Raw genomic sequence first — 6,000 nt, 5'->3', positions numbered from 1 at the left:
GTGGAATTTGTTTTTTCCAAACAGTGCGGTACATATGTAACATAAGAACCTCAGAATAGGTGACCCTGCTAATCTAAAAATAGCAGTATGAACCAGCATGTACATGACACATATCAGATGCACTCCAATCCAACAATGCATCCTTTTAGTATCTGCATTTTCTGCACCAATGCAAAATAGAAATGGGACCATCCCATCACTTTTTAAAGGGCTCGTGTCCACTAGATTATTTGGTGTCCTATTTTTAAAAAAATGTATTAAAATATTTTTGCAATTCTGAACAGAAGTCGCTGCTCACCGATCCACGTCAGTTAACAAGGTGGCCTTGGATGTGCAGATACAAAACACTGAGGGTAATTTACTGCCAAAAGCATAGCCCCGAAAGGCAAAACCTCTACAAACTATGTTATCACTAAACAAAACTGCAGGAGGAGCAATTTGGTGCTTTCCTTGTCTTTCCACTCCTGAAGGCACTGACTGATGGATGATAAGAGGTGTAACTGGCCCAAGTAATCTGCAAATCTTGCGGGAATCCATAGGGAGCATCACACAAACTTTGTAAATTGCAGGGATGCAATCCTTTACCACATGGGGATGGGTGAATAAAGATTTTTTTGGATCAAAAACCTTTAAGATGAAAATACTTAAAAATTTTTTCAAGTTACAATCTGAAGTGTATGTTTGAAAAAGTGGTGGAATTTGCCATGTGTTAGCCAAGACTTAACTGGAGAAAGTAAATGGACATCATCTTCAAATATGAAAGCAAGGAGGGCACTCAAACATGCCGCAAGTTAATCTTGCACCTCTCTGAACAAATGAGTTAAGACCATTTTGAGGTCATGGTCAATTCTTCCTGCCTTAGTGCAAAATATTCCTATTTCCAATGTGCGATGGGCCGATTTTCTTCTTTGAGCGTTCTTTCTGGTAGTGCATTTCAAGTTAGCAGAGAAAGAATGAAAAACAAGGGTACCAAAAACAGTGATGCTGGGTGTGCTAAAGCAATGTGGACACAACTCTCTAGGTCTGAATCAGAGCCCCAGATTATTCACACCGTGTTATGTCATCAGGGAAAGTTTATCACCTCAGACTGGGCATCAAGTGCCCGTAGAACAGAAGGGAATGTTTAATAGAACACCTTCTTTATCCAGTTCTCTTCCTCTCACCCTCCCCGTGGTACATCTGGACAGACATCACAGAAGCTTCAGCAGGTGTGGAGCTTGTCAGATCTCCAGAAAAAGCATTCCAACTGAACCTAACCCAGTCCATTTTCCTGGAAAGTTCTCTGATCCAAAGTGGGATTTAGTTAACCTACTGTTTTTGCCCTAACTCCTTCATCTGCCAAACTGTTCCCATGTACATTTTCAAATACCCTACCAGCCAACCATAACATGGGCTTAGTCGCCCTCTGGTCCGACTGACAGGTGGAACACAGTCTGCATGGCCGAGGTACCTGACCCATTTAATAAAAATGTAACTAAACAGGTAAAACTGATTATATACATCAATTATATACAACTGTGGCAAAATAACTGAGCAGAGATTAAAAATACATTATACACTCATAGAACATCTGCTTTAGGAAAATACGGTATTGCTACATTTATGGGCTGCACCCTAAAATCCAGCTCCTCTGTGAAATCACCTCATATACTGGTTGGAGCTGATCCAAGTACAGTTTATACATGAATCTGTCTGACATCTGAAACTACACTGTAATCTGTATTTGCAATTGTGTCACCTTCACCAGGAGGGTAGAATCGTGTGGAAATCCTGGCTGCAAAGCAGCCACTGGAGTCATGATGTGAGACCCCTGAAATACCATTATGAAGTTATGGTTAGGCTGTGCATAAGGGAGAGAAGACAGCATTTCCTTCTGCCCTTGCATCAGAGTGTAAAAGTATTTAAATCAACCCCAATGCACAAAGAGCTGAAACCTCAACATCTCTTTAAAAAAAACTCAGTTACAGTACAATACTGACTGGATCCAATCAAAACAACAGTAGTTTAGGCAGTTTCTCTCATTTTTCTTTTAAAAGAGCTAAATTTCATTCTGTAGCTGTTCCCTTGCACCATTTCCAACAAAGAAAACTTGAGTTGAAGAGGCAGCCCCACAGGTGCTATAACCCAGCTACACATCCTTTCATCCATTCCCAAAAATTTATTTTCATATCCAAGCGAAGTGACTGCTGACTGTGATGGACATCACACCAAACCCTACCCTAGATTACAAATTTGAGCACGTACAAGACTAGAAGCTTGGCCTTCATCTCTTCTTGGCTGGTGGTAAGAGTAAAATTGTGGGAGTCGAACAGTACGCTGGCCTCAGGATGAGATGGGCTGGTGGTTTCTATGAGGTTCTTGTTAAACCTGAATCAGCTCAAGTCAGAAAACCCAGCAGAGTAACAAACATCACCTGTTACTTCTCCAGAGAGCCACCCTCTACTCCACCCATCAGGAGGGCTGGACATACTAGGACTCCTCAGACCCACACAGCAAAACAGACACTTGCCCACATGACACTTCAAGTCTTGAACACCCCAATTATTGAACAGTCTACATCCAAGCTTGTGGCTCAGATGAAATATAGGGTGCATCTTTTCCCCAACTCTAGCGTTGGGTTTTTGCACAGAACTCCATTCCGGTAGTTGGGATTTGATTGAGGGAACCAGGGTTGTAACTGACTGAGCCATCTACACATTCAAATTTTGGCAGCAGTACCATTAGAGCAAAATGTGATTTGCTTTTATTTGTCAATCAGCTGCTAAGTGCCTTGCTTAAGTCCTGGGAAATGGTCACATAGGTCATCAAGCTCCAGCTTTGATGTTCAGAGGCAGGATATATCAATAGGCATTCAGCACATAATGCCCACCATGGTCAACAGCAAATCAGTCACCAGACATGGTAACTGGGTGCAGAAAGACAACTGTGAGCCAGGCATCCATGGGCTGGCCTCTAGGCCAGTGGCCAAATGAAGTCATGGGAACAAGGAAAGAGGGAAATGGAAGGAATCACACTGGAAACTATTTTACAACCGAATTCCACTTCCATTGCTCTGGTGGAATTGTGGTGCAGCAAGTTTGAAACTGTAAGCTGCTATAACCAGGCCAGAAGGAATCAGCAATAGGTCTTTACGTGAATGAGGCATTTCTCACGGTACAGGCTTGTGGCGAGGATATCACTTTAAATGCTGGTGGTGACCTGTGCTGCCTGAAAGATCTGCCAGAGTTATAGGAGCAAAATCTTCTTTCTTCACATTTTAACCCTTCAACCTCAAATGGGCAGTTAGGCCCAAGTCTGGACCATGAAAGGCAGTGATGCCCACTGGAGGAAGGTGGGGGGGGGGGGGCTCCTCTATCTCAGCCGTGGCAGCTCTGGTGTACTAGTCCCCACTAATGGTGGCACCAAACCAGTCAACTCATGCCCCTAGCCCAGTGCTGCACCACCATGCCCCCGCCTGTGATCCAAGACACCTCCAGTTGCTGATGCCAACCATTTGTGACAGGAAAAGTTGAGCGTATATCATCCAGGATCAAAGAGCAGCTAGGGCCAAGATAAAATCAGAGATTTAAAAGAAAAAATCAGACAGAGAGGGGTATTTCTCTACCCCTGCAAAGAAAACAAGTCTAGATACTTCCATTGGTGAAAGCTTTGTGCGACCATGTGACACTCTTGTGTTCTCCAATATGCCTGTGGAGAAGCTACACTGTTTGAAATCACAGGCCTCCATTGGAGAGGCAGGAAATTCACACCAAATTCGGGAGTGCGCAGCTGTTTTACATAAAATATTTCTTGCCCTCATAGGCGTGACCAGATGACCACTTTTGGATTACAGACTGGAGAGGGAGGGTGTAGGTGAGGATGCAGTGCCTCTTGACGCCTCCCCCATCAGTGGCAGAGGATCTGGCTGGCATAACCGGTGCCATGCAGAGACAGGTATGGGGCAGTTTACAAGATCAGCATATTCTAGTTCATGGTGGCTTTAGTCCTGCCTCCTCCCCACTCTCTGCGCATGAGTACAGACTCCAGGGCATCTGCCACAGTGTGCACTCCTGCCAATCTAAACCTCTTGCCCTCCTCGCGAAAAACAATAGTAACAGCAAACTGGCGATATTTACAAATCATTCTCGCGGAACCCGTAGAAAGACTCCGTGTCACTGTCCGCCTCGAACAGCTTGGTCAGCAGCCTGGGGTCGAGGGGTGCCGTGGGGGCTTCCTCCTCACTCTCATCCAGCTTCCCACTCAGTTCCAGCTGCTCCTGCAGGAAGCTCACCAGCTCCTCCTGGACCTCAACCTTGTGCTGTTGGGGGGTGGGCTGCCCTCCAGGTGCCGAAAGCAGGCCAGCTAACAGGAAGGATTGCTGTACCACTCCAGAATTGGAGCCTACAAACTCAACTGCCTCTGCCACCCAGTTGAGCAGGGACTGCAGCACATCGCCGTACACGTCCCGATAGCATTTGGCTTCCCTCAGGTACTCGGCCCATCGTTTCTGCAAGAAGTTTCTGAAAGTTTGGCTGATGCACATGTCAAGGGGCTGTATTCTGGAGGTGCAGCCCCCTGGAATGACCAGGGGCAGGGAGTTACAGCGACTTAGGCCATCGATGAAATTGTCTGACAGATGGCCACGGAAGCGGTCCAGCACCAGCACGCTCCGGCCATGCCGTGTAGACACATGCCTCTGCCACACTTTGGCCAGCCACAGTTTTAAGATTTCGTCTTCACTGTGCCCGCTTGTTTTTACCTCTAGGAGAATGTCGCTGGGTACCTTCAGCCAGGATGGTAGGCCGCCCCGGGAGAAGACCATGGTGGGCAGCAGGCTTCCATCTGCCAAGATGGTGAAGACCACCACAAACTGCGGCTGCCCAGTCCCCATCAGCCCTAGGCTACCCAGCGTGCCATCGGGCCTGTGGAGCGACTCCGGGTCGAGGAATATTGGGATTTCGTCCATGTTGGCGATCATCCGGCGTGGGAAGTCCCTCATGTTTATCTGTCGTTGAGCAAACTCGAGCAAAGTCTGGATGTCTCCCTCCATCTCTTTTGGCAATCTGTGCTCCACTGTGACCTTGGCATAGGCCAGAAGGTTGTGCCGCAGGAAGAACCCAACTGCCCACAGGCAAGTCTCTGCCAGTTGGTGGTCCTCAGGACCCAGCAGCCCAAGCAGCTTCTGGAGGAAGGTTTCTTCAGTGAGGGGCAGTTGCTGCTCCCTCTGCACCAGGACCCACTCGACCAGCTGTTCCTCAGCCTCTGTGCACAGGAGAGGGGGTTTAGTGTCACTGGCAGCATTCAGCAGGTCAAGTTGCTGGGCACACTCGTTCAGCCACTGCTCCACCTGACTCCGAGAGCTGGCATAATGCTCCAACGCAGCCTGCATACCGCAACACAAGGCGTGCAGCACCACCCTGAACTCATGCTCAGACAGGGGTCTTCCATTAGAGGGCAGATCTTCCTGCTCAATCTCAGGTTCAGCATCTTCCTGTGACAAATCGTTGTTGCTCTGGTGGTGTTCAGGACTTAAACTATTGCTGTTCTCCTCAACAGATACTGGACTCAAGTTCCTACTTTCCTCCTCGACACTGACTGGACTCAAATTCTTCCTCTCTTCCATGAGTACTGGGCTTGAACTTTCTTGCGTCTCCTCAACAATTATTGGACTCAAACTCTTCTTGTCTTCTTCAATGTAGATGGGACTCGTAGGCTTTGCAACTACATTGATTGGTACTGCACACAAAACACTTTTGTCATTACTGGAAGCAGTTGAAGGTGGAGATGGAGGTGGAGGTAGAGGTGGAGGTGACAGTGGTGAACTTTCAACATCTGAACGGGAACTAACCCTTGCATTAATATAGTTAGTGGAGCAGACTGTGCTGAGCCTTACAGTTGTGACTTCCAGAGTCCTGCAAGAGTACAAAGACAAAAATCAATGGTTTTCCTCAAAACTACCTCAGTATTCCTACTTTGCTTGCACTATTTTGTAAGCTACAGTAACTTTTCATGTCTTTGCAC

The sequence above is a fragment of the Mobula hypostoma genome, chromosome 2, assembly GCF_963921235.1.
Source record: "Mobula hypostoma chromosome 2, sMobHyp1.1, whole genome shotgun sequence".
In the NCBI taxonomy this organism is placed as follows: Eukaryota; Metazoa; Chordata; class Chondrichthyes; order Myliobatiformes; family Myliobatidae; genus Mobula; species Mobula hypostoma.
Note: the sequence above shows the minus strand (reverse complement) of the source record.